General features: G+C 40.4%; 1 pseudogene; it reads right to left on the minus strand.

The window, feature by feature from the left end:
- LOC142108364 (uncharacterized) overlaps positions 1–7,033 on the minus strand; it is a 159,526-nt pseudogene extending 152,493 nt beyond the window's left edge.
- Positions 7,034–17,198: the final 10,165 nt, after the last annotated feature.

Here is a 17,198-nt window from a genome sequence, read left to right on the forward strand (position 1 = left end):
CAGCCATTCACATTCCGGGGGTGAAGAATTGGGAAGCAGACTTCCTCAGCAGACACACCCTTCATCCCGGGGAATGGGCTCTAAACAGTCAGGTATTCTCCCTACTGGTGGAGCGTTGGGGCTGTCCGGAGATAGACCTGATGGCGTCCAGTCTGAACCATCAGGTGCCGCGCTACGGTGCAAGAGCACGAGACCCAGCGGTAGAAATAGTAGATGCCATGTCAGCTCCTTGGCAGTACCGGATGGTGTACATTTTCCCGCCCATCCCAATGATTGCGCGGGTGCTAAAGAAGGTGAAGAGGGAGAAAGTTCCCGCAATTTTCATAGCTCCATTCTGGCCACGCAGAGCGTGGTTCTCAGATCTGCTGTTGTTAGCAGGAGGTCCTCCATTTTGGCTTCCCATGCAGGCAGATCTTCTGGTTCAAGGTCCATTCCTTTACCAAGGTTTGAATCAGCTGGCTTTGACGGCCTGGCTATTGAAACCCTAATACTTAAGGCTAAAGGTTTCTCTCAAGAGGTAACAAACACCATGATTAAGGCCAGGAAGCCTGCGTCGTCTTCCATTTATTATAGAGTGTGGAAGACGTATATTGTGTGCTGTGAGTCTAGGGGTTTTCATTCCTCAAGATTTAAGATTCCCCTTGTCCTGGATTTTCTTCAGGACGGGGTTCAGAAGGGTTTGCGGCTTAGTTCCCTCAAGGGGCAGATATCCGCCCTCTCTGTCTATTTTCAGAAAAAGATTGCTGAATATGGAGATATCAGGACTTTCTTGCAGGGTGTGTTGCGTATACAACCTCCTTTTTGTCATCCTGTTGAGCCCTGGAACCTCAATGTGGTTCTTCGGGCTCTTTCTAAACATCCGTTTGAGCCTTTACAGTCTGTTGACTTACGGTATCTTATGTGGAAGACAGTGTTTTTGTTGGCCATAGCAAATAGCCAATATCTTCCAGAAACATTGGAATATCCTAAAGTCTGATTATGACCTGAAAGAAGTGTTAGAGGATAGGATCTCTATGACATGGTGTAGATCTAAGAATTTGGGGTTTCATTTAGTCCACAGTTTCTCACCATTTGAAAAGAGAATTTCTAATAAACCAATGGGTTTTTTCAAATATGGCGTATGCCGGGCATGTCAATTTATGATACAAACAAAGGAGTATAAAGATCGGTTCTCGAGAGTTAAATCAAAGGATTCATAAATTATAACCCTCCGAATGTTATTTACTGCTTAACTTGCCCCTGTAACTTAAACTATGGTGGCATGATAGGCAGGTCACTCAAAAATAGAATCTTGGAGCATGTAATCAACATAAAGAGAGTCAAGAGAGACAGAGATAATTTAAAACAAGTAACATATGTTGAAAGGCACTTTATGAAGTGCCATGACTGTGATCCAAGATCACTACAGGCCTTTGTCATGGAACAGATCAAGATGGGTTTGAGAGGAGGAGATCTCCATCGGGAGCTCAAGAGGGAATCAAAGAGAATTCTCCTTATGGATTGTTTAGCTCTTATCTGATACAGGGCAACTCAGTTATGATATAATCACGATAAACATTTGACATTCTTATAATTCATATGAATACACTGTAATAAAAACTGTGTTTCATTTAGCAAAGGTGATCGCTAGATATGGAAAGCAATTGTTATACAGAAAGGTAATTACTTGCAAACTAATAGATTAGAATGTATAATAGATATTTACTAATGGCATCATTTGGCATTACATATAGGTAATTATAAACTCCACATATCATTGTGTTCTCATTTTTTACACAACTTATGCACTTTCATTTTTGGGGTTTTATGACATTTTATTTTTGCTCTCCACTCCATTGAACTCATCTGTGTCAGCAGTGTTTCACAGTCCTGATTTACAGCTCGATCTTGCTCCAGCACCTTCCCTTGTACTGTGTTGCTCTCTAGCTCCAACTCTACACAGTCCACATCTGATATTATACCATCCTCTACTCTGCACTGCCAATCTGTTATACTGGTGAAGGTTGGTACTGCATCCTGTTGCAAACTCCATATACCTGCTAAATTTGGTCCTGGTGCATCCTGCATCCCAGTTGCCATAGAGATCTCAGCTCAACATCTCATTGCGTAGTCCTCTGTGGTGCCCACTTACCTAAATTAAGTTACCACTACTCGAGATTAAGCCCTGGGGACAACCGAGCACCGGCAAACACATCTGGTTCTATAGGAAAGGAGGTTGCTAAAGATGAAGCTCTCATCAACGACAGGTTCTGGTAACTGGTAGGGTGACTTGTGACAAAGTAAAAATATTTATATTGTGACTCTATTGTATCGCTGGAAATAGTGTTGATGAATGTATGTTTTATTCCTGTACATGTCCGATACATCATTTTTGTATTAGCTTCTCAAGTCTTGTTTTTGGGATAAATAAGAATGTTTAGAGAGCTATGTTTATATTTGGATCAAAACTCTCAAAATTCATATCATGTATAGTTCTGTTTAAATTCAAGCCAAAACTTCATTTCAGAAGTTAATTTATTATAGAAAAGTTTTATTTAGATGTATGCCTTATTTTAGTTTTTATAGTATCATAAACAAATCCGTTTAATATTGAGTTAAAGCCTCGTTTTGGAGCTCAACATAGCTGTAAGTATTAGCTCTGCCATATTCCAGCCCACGTCTCGTTTTAGTGCTTGAGGTCTTTATGTTTTAGCCCTGTTTCCATCTAAGTCCAAGCCTCGGTTTGGAGCTGAATGTGTTTGCGTGTATTAGTTTTCTTTTATTTAAGTCCAAGCCTCGTTTTGGTATTTATATGCATTAAATCTGGTTCTAAATCCAAACCTCATTTTTGACTCCATCTAAAAGAATGCAGCCTCACTTTGAATTTCCTACAAGCCTCATTGCGAGTTAAGCGACGACTTCCGTACAGGATCTTTGTCTCCACGGCGGCACTTTATTGGCTGCTATACACTTTAAAAAGTCAGACAATTAGTAACATTGAGAAAGACTCAAATTCAAAACGCGTTGGTCACTGTGGTGATTCCTCGCTGACCAGGACGTTCACTTGGTTGGTGATTGGAAGGAGAATTCCGGGACTAATTTCAGCTTTACCTTCCTCCCGAGTCTTCGTGTGAGCTTTGTGGTAGGGTCATCCACCCTATATTTATGTAGATGGTACCTATTTGTGCACCAGTTTTTATCTATATGGAACGTGAGTGTATTTTTAAATATTTGGTATCGGTGTAATAAAGAATAATGCAGTAGATATTTTTAGGTCTTTTTTCACATTTCCATATTGGGAGCTATATACTGAAAGAAGACTCTATGAAGATCAATGTAGAGAATACAACGCAATTAAACAAGAAGCTTTTAAGGAAGCACATTATATAAGGGGGTTACCCCATTCACCTACACGTGGTTCACTGGTTTCCAGAGACAACTGCACCACTAGGAACTGAACACCAGTTATTGTACAAGAAAAATCGTTAGTCTTTGGACTTTAATGCTCTTCTGGGTGGAGGATATTTAAGTGTGAACATACTACACTATGTGTTATATATTATCCAGCTGGGAAGTGTTGCTTTTTGAAGACTTCCACTGGTCTCTTAACCTACATATACTTGTGAGCGCCCAAGCACATATATAATATATAATAATTATATATATATATATATATATATATATATATATATAATTATTTATATTATTTCACACCAAACCACATATACTATGTGTACCAGATAAATATAAATTATTTTGCTTATCTGTACAGGTTCCTGTTGGCTCAATATTGCTTGTCTAGTTCACACCATACATAGATATAAAGAATGAGAAATCCCATATAGTATCTTTTCATAAAAACAAATTTATTGAATAATATAAAAATTGCACATTCACAAAAAATAAAAGAATCAAAGTCTTATCTGTAATCAAGGTGTAATTATACCAGTACTCACTGTCATTAATCACCACCAGGGGCAGGCTAGGTTGGGGGGCACCTGCCCACCGGGCCGGTCACATAATGGGCTACCTTGGGCTGGATCACTTAGCCACTAGCCTTTTTTTCCCTTTAAAATGGTCCTAATAGGCTGTTGAATCGAGGTTTCCCCCCAGGGCTAAAATTTGCCACCCGTCCCCTGATCACCACTCAGTGGAGTCAGAAAACAAAAGATTGAATTACTGGTGGTTCAATTCCAATATTGGATACAGAGAAAGTTTGAGAAATATATCACATGTAATGACCTCAACACGTTTCGTCTACTAGAGACTTTATCAGGAGAACAAATTCACCTATATGTGCATTTATTACTTATACTATAGCTGGTGGCCATTTTGCACATGCACAGTTCATATTCATCAGTGCGCATGCGCGGCTTGAGAATTAAGTGCAGATCGTTCGTGATTGCACCAAGTAAACATCTAGGAATGCCTCACATTACCTGTAAAATATATCAGAAACAGAGGCAGAGGATCTAAGAGACCTCATATATGTGGCTTAACAATTTCTTACAAGTGGCAGCCATAACAATTCCGTGCACGGCACCAGTTAGCTTATTGTGGTGCACACCTGTCTCGTTCGCAAATTAGATAAGGGCAACATAACCCATATACACAGCCACAACATTAAAACCACCTGCCTAATATTATGTAGGTCCCCCTCCCCTTGTGCCAACAAAACTGTTTTGACCATGTGAGGCATGGACTCCACAAGACCTGTGAAGGTGTCCTGTGGGATGTGGCACCAAGACGTTAGCAGATCCTTTAAGTACTGTAAGTTGTAAGGTGGGGCTTCCAAGGCTTGGACTTATTCTTACAGCATATTCCACAGATGCTCGAATGGACTGAGATCTAGGGAATTTGGAGGCCAAGTCAACACCTTGAACTCTTTGTCATGTCCCTCAACCCATTCCTGAACACTTTTTGCAATGTGGCAGGGTGCATTATCCTGTTGAAACAGGCTACTACATTCAGGGAATACCGCTGCCATGGAGGGGTGTACTTGGTCTGCAACAAAGCTTAGGTAGGTGGTATGTGTCAAAGTAACACCCACATGAATGCCAGGACCCAATGTTTCCCAGTAGATTATAATCTAGAGTATCACAATGCCTCCACCGGCTTGCCTTCTTCCCATTGTACATCCTGGTGACTTCTCTTCCCCATATTAAACGATGCACACGCACCTGGCCATCCATGATGTAAAAGAAAATGCGATTCATCAGACAAGGCCACCGTCTTCTATTGCTCCATGGTCCAGTTCTGGCACTCACTTGCCCATTGTAGGCATTTTGGTGGTGGATCAGCATGAGCTCTCTAACCGTTCTGTGGCTGCACAGCCCCATAGGCAGCAACCTTCGATCCACTGTGTGTTCTGACACCTTGCTATCATAGCCAGCATTACCTTTTTCAGAAATTTGTGCTATAGTAGCTCTTCTATGGGATCGGACCAGCCAGGCTAGCCTATGCTCCCCATGCGCTTGGGTGCCCATGACCCTGTCGTTGGTTCACCGGTTGTCCTTTCTTGGACTACTTTTGGTAGGTACTAACCAGTGCATACCGCAAACACCCCACAAGATCTGTCGTTTTGGAGATGCTCTGACCCAGTCATCTAGCCATCACAATTTGACTCTTGTCAAAGTCGCTCAGATCCTTACGCATACCCATTCTTCCTGCTTCCAACACATCAACTTCAAAAACTAAGTGTTGACTTGCTGTCTAATATATCCCACCACTTAACAGGTGCCATTATAACGAGATAATAACTGTTATTCACTTCACTTGTCAGCGATATTAATATTGTGGACGACTGAACTATATATATGTATTATATATACACACACACATGGATCAATTGTTTAATTTACATTAACAGTTAACTGATTTCACAATATTTGGAGAATTGCGGAAAACTTGTTTCATTTCCAATTGCTTTTATCTTGTGTGAAATTTTTGATGTTCAAGTTTAAATTTCTGTGTAAAACATTTCCAACATTTTCTCACCTGTGTGACTTCTCTGATGTTTAACAAGATTTGATTTCTCTGCAAAACATTTCCCACACTCAGAACATGTATACGGTTTCTCACCTGTGTGACTTCTCTGATGTTTAACAAGATTTGATTTCTCTGCAAAACATTTCCCACACTCAGAACATGTATACGGTTTCTCACCTGTGTGACTTCTCTGATGTTTAACAAGATTTGATTTCTGTGTAAAACATTTCCCACACTCAGAACATGTAAACGGTTTCTCACCTGTGTGAGTTCTCTGATGTAAAACAAGATTTGATTTCTCTGCAAAACATTTCCCACACTCAGAACATGTAAATGATTTATCACCTGTGTGAGTTGTCTGATGTCTTAAAAATAAATATTAAAATATTAAAAATATTAAATAAAATAAATATTAATAAAATATTAAAAATAGATATTAAATATTAGATCTGTGTTTAAGTCAAGTTTGTTGTAGGTGTACAAGATGGACATGATAGGAAATGATAAGAGAGCTAGTTGACCTTATGCTAGTGGTCAGTGGATTTGTCCTGTAGAAGGAGAAGAAGGATGATTTTTGGAGCAGGATGAGAAGCAGCAGGAAAAGAGAGAGTACACCGAGTAATTCATAGTTCACCAAGGCGTGTTAGAGAGCGGTGTAACATTTCAGAGAGGCCATTTTGTATGATGACCTTAAAGGTGTTTTGGCACAAATGACAGCCCACAGTCATGTTGTTACTGGGCTTGAGAAATGATTTGCCAGATTGCAATTTTGTTTGCAACTGGTTCTGTTCAGCACCAGTAATGGGCATGGCCAAGGCACACATTGCATGCATTGGAGTGTGCTTCTGAAATCACAGGGCAAAAATACCCAAAATATACATTTTTGCATGTGATGATTCTGAATAGCAAGACATAAAAATAGAGTTTCCCAGAAGAGCCTTTTTCCCAAAATAGATAAATAGAGGATACATGTGCACAAGATATAATAAATATAAATCCTTGTGTATGTAAAGCTGCTGCAGTCTCTTTAGATAAACATAGAAAACTGAGATCTTACATACGACATATACATAAATGTATGTAAGATCTGAGTTCTAATTGGATTCATTGATGGCCCTTACTGATTGGCCAATATACTTTTAGATTTCCAAGCAGAATTTTGGCTCCATCCTTCTGAAAATATTTCACTTGGAGGCGGAGAAACGCGTCACGTTATAGAGTTGTTGGTTGTACACACAAACACTGTGGCCGCTGTTGGGATATCTTCTTATGGCAGACTTATAAGCGCTGCTCTTTCAATGACCGGAAAACTGAAAACTATCATCAGGAGAGAGGTGACATCCAGCAATTAACTCCTAGTTATTGCTTCAGAGCTATTTGAGAATGGAACAATGTTAATGGGAAAAATATAGACAGGACAATCTCTGTCTCTTCTCTCATATCTCCAATTTATTGCAATATATTATTCCTCTGGTGTTAGTGAGAATCATACAATAAATGGAAGTAAATGTTCCCTACAGATTGGATTGATCGATATTGAAATGTGAATATCATCATGTAGTTACATATATATATATATATATATTTATATATATATATAATATATAAATGCTTAGTGGTGTCTGTGTGTGGAAAAAAAAAACAAGTTGCAGCGCCACCTTCTGGGCAGAGTTATACACTGACCTACTAAATTCTTAGTGTGTGTGGGAAAAAAAATTCAAAAAGGGCTGAAATTTGGTAGGGCTCAAACTTATTTTCGTGAGGTAATTTTACCTCATGAACACACATTAAAAAGGCCGCTTGCGTCGGGAACTAACGCTCTTCCCCTGAGGAGGCCTGGGCTAGGTCCAAATGCATGACAAGAACCTTTTTAAGACCTTAAGTAGCTTGATTTGACTAGAATGCATGAGTATCATGCACGGGTTAACTTGTATATATATATATATATATATATATATATATACACACACACACATTTATCTATCTAAATATTTATGTATATTTATGTATATATATATATATAAAACCAGTCATTTTTCCTTCCTTGATTCCCACATGCGTGAATATTGCGCCAGTCTGCTCTGTATGAGCGATTCCAACAGGGCAACATGTCTGCAGAGTTGCTGTTATTAATGTATTAAGTTAAGTGCTACTTTTTATCACATTATGTATTGTGTATTGGATTCTCTAATTAATCATTTAGAGAAATATTATCAGTGTAACCTATAATTATGACTCACCATAAATTAAGGCATTGCCTGGCCTTTCATTTCTCTTCTGTGTCTTCCTGCTTCCAGCTGGATCATCATCATCATTTATTTATTGATCATGTTCAGGAGAACTACCAGTGGTAGTTGTGGTAGTTGTTAGTAGAACAGGTACAGGGTATCCGGCCTCTATAACTCTCTTTGTGTGATATTATTTCCCACCTGCTGCACTGTGTCATTAATTCTTATTAAAGGATCATTTAATTTACATACATATAATATTTTAACTCTTTTTCTGGCTTTCGTCTTGTGCATTATGAATACTTAGTTAGATCTTTCTTAATTGATTAAATTACACATTCCTTTAGTTGAGCCTACCATACTCCGAGCTATACTACTAGGTATCCACCACTTTACCATCTTATTTTCCTTGACTATTCCCTTGTCCACTCTCCTCTTCTTCCTGGGGTACTCTCTGTATACTCCACCATGTCCTCGTACCTTCACCACATTATCTTAGTGTTTTCTGTCTCTCACACCTTCTACCCCAACATCTCATCCCCCTTCTACCTCCTTTTCTTTTAACTTTTTATTTGTAACAGCAGATAGATATCAATATACAGCACAACCGTACATGTTGTTGACATTAAATAAGAACCAAGGTTACACAATCTAAAAATCGGAGAGGAAACAAAAAATAAAATAAAACAAAACAAAGCAAAAATACAAATGACTATAGAAATATAGATTATATTCTATGTCACATTCCAATTGGTAGTTGGGAATTAACGGCCTACGTGGTGAGTGTACAAGTGAGGACTTTTCCCGTACCAAAGATAGACCATGTAAGGTTGGATATATATAACAAATAGAAATAAAACTGCTGTTTTATTTTTTAATTTTTTATGATGAGGGGGAGAAGGGAGAGGGACTGGGGTAGAGGTGGAGGGATTTTCCAAATTGGAAATACATCTCCTACCTCCTTTTCTTAAATCTTTATAGTAGAAACTGGAGCTTTACATAAGATCTGAAACCACTTGATTCCCATTTCCCTATATACATAATCATCTTGTCACTTCAGCCCCAGCTGACAGCCTCCATTACTGTCCCAATCAGGAAGGAGTGTAACCCATATTCTGCCACTGACCCCCCCAGCTTCCCCATGCACTGTCTGACAATAGATATAAACTGAAAGTGATACAGAAAAGCTGATTGTGCCGAGATAGGATTACAGTTACAATCCCCCCATACAAAGGTATGTATCTGGTCACTAGTATTTGGATATATTGTTATCCCCATTTGGCACATATAATTCCCACTCTAGAATCCAAGACTTCTCCTGCGCTGCCCCCCTTCACTGGAACGACCTCCCTCGCTCCATCCGTCTCTCACCCAACCTGTGCTCCTTCAAACGGGCACTTAAAACTCACCTGTTTCTTAAGGCCTACCAACCATCCACTTAACCTCTCATCTCTTCGGTTCTCCCCTTTGCCTCACTGGCTCCCTTCTGTGCCTGATTCTGTCCACCCTCCCTTAGGATGTAAGCTCGTATGAGCAGGGCCCTCTTCCCTCCTGTCTCCATACCTGTTCTTCCACTCCGTCTCTACTGTATTTGCCTGCCCGGAGTTTACGAAGTATTGGTATTTTATGTTTAATGTTCTGTACTGTTTTGCCCTGTATGGTCTACTGTTTGTACTGTGTACGGCGCTGTGGAAACCATGTGGCGCCTTACAAATAAATGATAATAATAATAATAAAAATAATAATAATAAAGACTCTGTGGATTCATTTGGTTGAAGTATATGGATTTCATAATATGGTTCTGAATGAAGAGTCAATGGACTAAAACTACAGGTTCATAAATATATATCCAGGTGGGCTCCATGTGCCTCTTTTGGACTACAAATTGTCTGCTGGACTATATCCTGGCCAGTTACCCCCTCCCTTAGTGAGGACAGGAAGTCTGGAGAAGCTGGAGCCCCTTTCACAACATAAATGTATAGAAGGGATTGAAACAGGAAGTTGCTATTCATCATCTGGGATTAAGCCCTGCAGTAACCAGTTTGCTACTCTATTGTTCTCTCTAGGACTGTGTCAGACTACTATGCACTAGACCAGCTGGGGGGAAACCCATGTGGGGATGACTTCTCTCCACTCGCATATCCAACCCCTGATTTGGGAGCCAATGGCATTCTGTATGGACTTGGGATAACCTTACAGGACGGGATTTCACCTGTGGGTATTCTGAACTGTTTAAAAAGAGCCTGCAAGGAGACCAAGGGTTGTTTATTGGATATCCTGAGCTTGGTATTGAAGATCTGTCTCCTACCAGCTCCAACGTGTGTCCTGATTACAATTTTACATCTAGGCACATCTTTGGCTGAACATCGTGCAACAGTATAACTCTGCCCCAATGGGAGCTGCTTGTGAGTCTGCACATCTGGGGGTAAATGTATCAAGCTGAGAGTTTTCCGGCGGGTTTGAAAAGTGGAGATGTTGCCTATTGCAACCAATCAGATTCTAGCTTTCATTTTGTAGAATGCACTAAATAAATGATAGCTAGAATCTGATTGGTTTTTCAAACCCGCCGGAAAACTTTCAGCTTGATACATTTACCCCCTGGTGTGCCTACAGGAGTAGGGTGACAGGGGTCCAGGCTGCTAACATCTCGGTAGTGAGCATAAGGCCGGAAGGCCAGGACCAGCAAGCTTAGAAGTGTAGAAATCGGAGGAATCTGAAAGACCTGAGTACTGAGCTATTGTGACAAAAGCATCAGGACCAGAGACTTTTTTACAACTTAGCCCGGCCAAAGAAATACTGTTTAAACATATGTAACGGTTCCTCATATCTTTATCTGGGGATGTGTTGGGGAGGTTTTTAGATGTTGGCGATTTAATATAGTTATTGTGTTACAGTTGTGTTTGCACCTTCTGTAATAAAGGTACTATTATAGCTACCACTCCTCTTTGTCTGCGTGATCCAAAGAACACCAAGGTACCAGGGCTACTCTGTGGGCCTTGACTCTAATGCCCTGGTGTCCTGACACTGATCATCAAAATCTGAGGAGCATGACTGTCCCAATACTATCCCCATTCATTATAGGTTTTCATAAGACGCTGGTCTCGTCACATGAAAAGAAAAATGTCCAGATAGTGGATAACTGACTTGATTCCCATTTCCCCCCTTAGCACCCACTCTTTTAAGGAGGTGAAAGCTTCAGGAAGATACCTCTTACAGAATGGCCGCATCAAGTGAGGTGTATGATGCAGAACATGTCTCCTTACTGATCCCATTAGTCACCGAATCTTTCTTTGGAATTGACAAATGATGAATCAGGCTGAATATTCTGGGCTTTGTTTTAGGGACCATTTACAGTGCATAATGCATGGCTGACATCAAATATCCGTACAGTTTCAACTCTTTGGACTCCCTATAAGGAACTCTAAAAACATTCTTAAACCCATTCTCCAATAATAATGCTGCCTCCCTGTCTGGATGTCTCCTAAGTCAGGGATGCTTTGTATCTATATTTAATTTATGTCTTTTTCAAGCAGGTTTCCCATGCCTGAACTGTCTTCCGATCTTAAAAACACTTAGCAAGCGGCTGCCCTCCACCACAGCTGAATATTCATGTCTGAGTCTGCATGGGGCCACATACATTGGCCATCAATAAACTGCCAGCATGTTCCCTTTCTTGCTCCTACCAACACCACAGCAGGCCCAGGAGAAGACCACTGCCAACCCATTGCAGGAAATCCCAACCTCATTTATAGCCACATGGGACATCCAGACAGCAAGAACTTGTAAAACATGCCCATATTCAGGGCATAAAATAACGTTTCTCCCCTTCATTACTTCTCTGACATACAATACCTTTCTGAATTACTTTGAAACCCTTTCCCACATCAGCACATGAATTTGGCTGTTCCCTAAGTGATTTCTCTGATATTTAACAATTTGGAATATGTGTAAAACATTTACCACATTCAGAGCAAGAATATCTCTCCTGTATGACATGGTCTTTCTCCTGTATGGTGCGCAACAAGAAGTGAATTATGTGCTAAATATTGCCAACATTCTGTAATATGGTTTCTTTACGGTATGGCTTCTCTGATACTTAAGAAGTAATATTTTAGAAAAACATTTCCCACATTCTGAGCAGGACCAAGATTTACCTGGAGGAGGTGATAGGGCAGCCATAACCCCTGAGCTGCCTTAACCTTAGACCTCACCTACCTTTCCTTGAACAGTCACAATTTGTGTTGGTCAAATAGGCTGAACCTACTAGGAAAGGTGTTTGGGCTGATCGGGGGGAACTCCTGGCAAACTGTGCATGGTTTGAGTGGATTGGCAATTGGCTTAAATTGTCCTGATTTTGCAATTGGTATTGATGACAGGTATTGCACAGGTACTGGTCCCAGTGTACATCTATTTTGCCTAAGGGAAGCTGACTTGTACAGTCAAACAAATAGCTACAATAAAAAGTGTTGCATCCCTCTCTCTCTGTGTAGTGAATAAAGCTCTTTTGAAATATGCCCATAGCAAGGGAATTTCTTATCCACATAAATATCTAGTTATTGCTACAGTAAGAAGAAAAACACAGACACAATTCTTTCATTAGAAAATGTATTGCATGGAAATGGTAAAATAACCACATGCACAGTGTACACATAACAACATATACAACAAAATCATAACTAGTACAGTAAAGACATAATGGGGCTTATTCAGAGTTGGACGCATTTGCGCACCAAACGTACGTTGGAAATAATGTACACAAAAAAGTGGATTTACTCATTGATGTTGAGTCTCAAGGCGCCTGCAGCTCAAAAACAGTTTCTTTGTGACCAGTGTAGGTCTGCCCCTACCCCCCCCCCCCCCGATACAGTGGGGTGCAGATATAAAATGTAATTAAAAATGGAAATGTCAATTACGCAATACTCAATCAGCAAATTAGAAACAGCTAAATAGGGCTGATAGTCATCATCATATACCTGCACCAAAAATCTAATACCTGCATGAGGATCGAGCCCTAAAAGGCGTATTTGCAGATGTTATGTTACAATTACATGAACCCACCCATACTGTGCTCAGCCCATGCATGCTAGTCCCTGCACATCCTTATTCTGCTTTTCCAGACAAAGGCGGACGGATGTCAGCGATATAAATAACTCTATATATGGACATATACTTTCTGGATTTTGGAATCGTTGCAGTATGAAAATACACATCTTATGCAAACAATGACGTACGTCTAACTCTAAATGAGCCCCAATATATACATTTCCTTTATACAACGATGGTAAAGATATTTTGCATTCCCCACTAGAGCAGATCAAGCTCCACCTAGTTTGATGTCTATGTACTGAAATACCAGCTGTGCGATGTTTTGCTTGTTTGTTCCACCTTCAGATTGCTTTATTTTATCTTGTACACACCATCCTGAAAATGTTACTACAAGCATTTATTTTCTTAGTAGCCTCCTTCCGTGATTTTAGCCATGTATTTATAACATCAGGGAGAGTGGATTATTTTCTTACCCCAGAATACAACATAAAGCTGCTCACTGGATACAATTATACAGAAAGCAGAGCAGAGCAACACAAACACACAGCTCTGCCCCGTGGTATCACCACACGGGTTAAACGTACAGAGGGAAACCAGGACGTAAAAATTGTGTATTTACTAAAACTTGGAGTAAAGCCTATACAAGCCATTAAATACATGTGATGGTTGGAAACCCCTTTAATTATGCTTCTGAAAGGATTTTATTTTATACAGGGCTTTGTCACTAAAAACAATACATTGGGTATAGTGAAACCACCTAAAAAGCCTTGACATAATTGAGATTAAAGTTGCATTATCAAATAATTGTTACATGTTACTTATTTGCCCCTTTCCAGCTCCAGGGTCTGCTCTATGCAGCCGCTTTTCCCGGGACACCTTCGTTTCTGTCTCCTCCATGTACATATGGCTGTGGCAGTGGCTTGTGAGCAGGAGGTCCAATCAGAAGCCACAATCTCCATGACTGCAACTCCTGATTGATCATCCTGCTTACTCATACTTCTACCTCGGGGAGATCAAAAGGGGGCGGGGTGAGTCGATCGCTTAATTTGGCCCTGCGCCAAAATGTCAATTTAGTCAGAATTGTGAGAGGAACCACGGAACCACGGGAAACACTTGTGCATGGAGCAGGCCCCGGGGCTCCAGAGAGAGGAGGAGCAGGTGAGTAACATGATAACATGCAACAATTAGGTGGTAATGCAGATTTAGGTGCTCCTCTGCTGCAGCATATCACTATCATGACAGTGTATTGTCTTGTCATCACAATATTCAACAGAAAGGGACTTTTAAAGAATATATATACACGATAGGGCACCAGCATACACGTGTACAGCAGCTGTAGCAGTTAATAGATTGGAGAGAACATGAGGACTGGAATATCCAAATCAGTTTAAGACAAAGAATAAGACTCTAGAAACACTGTATCTACTTAATCAGGGAATTTATTTTACATCTAGATAACATTTAACATGTTTCATTCCTACAGATTAAATTTTGTTGTCTCTGAGGTACAAAATGAATAATGAACATCATGGGAATTACTAAACAATTGGTTATTTTAATAAAAGTATAATTAATTATGTGGTAGTACAATGTAAGGAATGTGAAGAAAGTATAATATCATATAAAAAACAAGGCATCGGAAAGTATAGAAAATATATATTATATTTGAACTTGGAAGTTTTATATATATGACTCTTGGGAAAATGCGAACTGTCAGATACTGTACAACAAAGTAGGATTATATTAAATTTTAACACACTGGCAGAGTGATTGCATAATTCTGATCTTAATAAGATGTAGTTAGTAGATTTTACCATACCCTGTGGCTGGTTTCCCATCCGTGTAAAGATTAACCCTTCCAATGCTGCGGTGCCAATTGGGTTAGCCCCCCAGTGCTATGTGCTGGAGGTGCAATGTATTTTAAAGTGTATTTTAATAAATATATAAATGTAGATATTTGCGATGAAAGGGTTAGCCCAGGAGTAGAAATGTATAAAGTGATATGTGTGTTTATAAAATGTTATTTCAAATGTGTATAAAACAAAAGAAATTGCTTCTCGACCCACTGCTGGTCCAGTGAGGATCGGAGCTCAGCCAGAGCTTTAATTCCTCCACTCCGGTTCCCATTTGTAAGTACAGGATGACTGGAGTGTCGGAGGGGTCTTCAATCCCTGATGGTACAGTGGGGGCTGCAGGAGCAGCCCCTAAATAAAGTAGGAGCCTGGAGCTCTCTGTGTGTAAACTCCGCTGGCAGCTGTAGTTCAGTGGCTTCTGGAAGAGACTTGCAGAGGCGCCTCCTAGATTCACACATGAATCCAGGAGTCCCAGTCTGCAGGGCACCATACTGGAGCTCAAAGAGCCTGGGGACAGCTGGTGGCAACACTATTCTCCTACAACTCATGTGCAGTTGGCATTCACAGTCGGTGAATATCTGCTGACAGGTGACACCAGTAGAAGTGGTCAGTAACAGCCAGATACAGACAGTAAGAAGGAAACCCAACTAAACTGTTTAAGATCTCCCTCTCCAAACACTGGGTAGCAGAGTAAGCCCATCCAGTCACAGTTTATAACTGGTGGCAAGCAATTTGATAATGCTAGGGTGTTTTTTTGGAGAGCCGAGTTACTCAAGTGAAGAGCTCCTTCCACACAAGGGAATGCAAAAGATGGTTAACTACACCGCAATGTCCAAGGTAGATCTTGAAATCCTGTGCAAAGCAAGAAAAATTGTACAGTAAAAAGTCATTATCTGCTGCACCATGATTTGGGTCCTGTCACTTTACCGAATTTGAGGACGGTGTTGGAGACAGTGATCTACACTTGCAGGTGTTTGGAATGATTTCTAAACTCCATGCTTTGTCCAAAAAGGAGTGGGTCAATTATTTGGTCCTTACAATGCAAGGGCGTGCATTAGAGGCCTATTGTGTATTGACCCCAGATGACTGTGCAGACTCTGAAGTGGTAAAGAAAGTTCTCTTTAAGTGCTACATTATTACCCCAGGAACCTACTGGCAGAAATGTGAGGATCTGGCAGAAGCCTTCTCATCAACCATGAGGAATTTGCTAACCAGCTGTGGCAGTTCGTGATGAGATGTATGAATGGATCTGGTGTCAAGACCTGGGTGGATTTAAATGGTTTAATTTGCAGGGAGCAGTTGTCTCGCCGGTGCACACAGAGGGTGAAAAAATTGGTACTGGACCACAACACAATAATATTTGAAGTAGCGGACCAGTTGGCAAATCAAAATGTAGTGGTTTGGCCACCCTGGCAGAAGCGCCAGTCTAGCAGCCAACACCAAAGAATTTTATGAATTGAAGAACATCCCTCTGCTGTTGATCACTCCGCCAAGCAAGTAGTTACAATCCTGTTGCACAAACTAGGTCCTTGTAATTAAAGCCACAGAGCCAGAAATATATTGAAAGTATTAAACTGTTTAATGTAGTGAAAAACACAGTCCATGTGATGCAAGTTAAACACAGGCCAGATCAGTGAATAAACAGACTTCCAGGTATAAGGCAAATATCAGGTTTACCTCCAAGTGACAAGATAGAGATGAATGCTAAATGCTTACAGAAAAGCAGAAACTGGCTAAGCAAGGATTTCCACAGGAAAAGAGAAAAAGCAAGGCAGTTAGTCCAAGGGTAAATAAACATTACAGGCACAGAAACATTAATGACCATCAAAGGAAACTGGGAGAGGCAGGCATATATAGGAGACAATCAGGTGCGAATGATTAACATAGTGCAGCTAGTAGTCCCTTATAGTGAGAAGAGAAGGCAGAATAACAGCACCTCTGGTGGTTCACAGGTACTGCAGGGTCAATATAATAATAAATATAGTCCCAGAGGCAGGAGCTAAAGCAGCATCATGAGGCAGATCCTAACTGTAGCCACTAACCCAGGTGCTTGTAGCTAGCTGCAATTCCACCCTGTTCCTGGAAGTCATCAGACTAGACTGGA

Source organism: Mixophyes fleayi, chromosome 12, assembly GCF_038048845.1.
Source record: "Mixophyes fleayi isolate aMixFle1 chromosome 12, aMixFle1.hap1, whole genome shotgun sequence".
NCBI lineage: Eukaryota > Metazoa > Chordata > Amphibia > Anura > Limnodynastidae > Mixophyes > Mixophyes fleayi.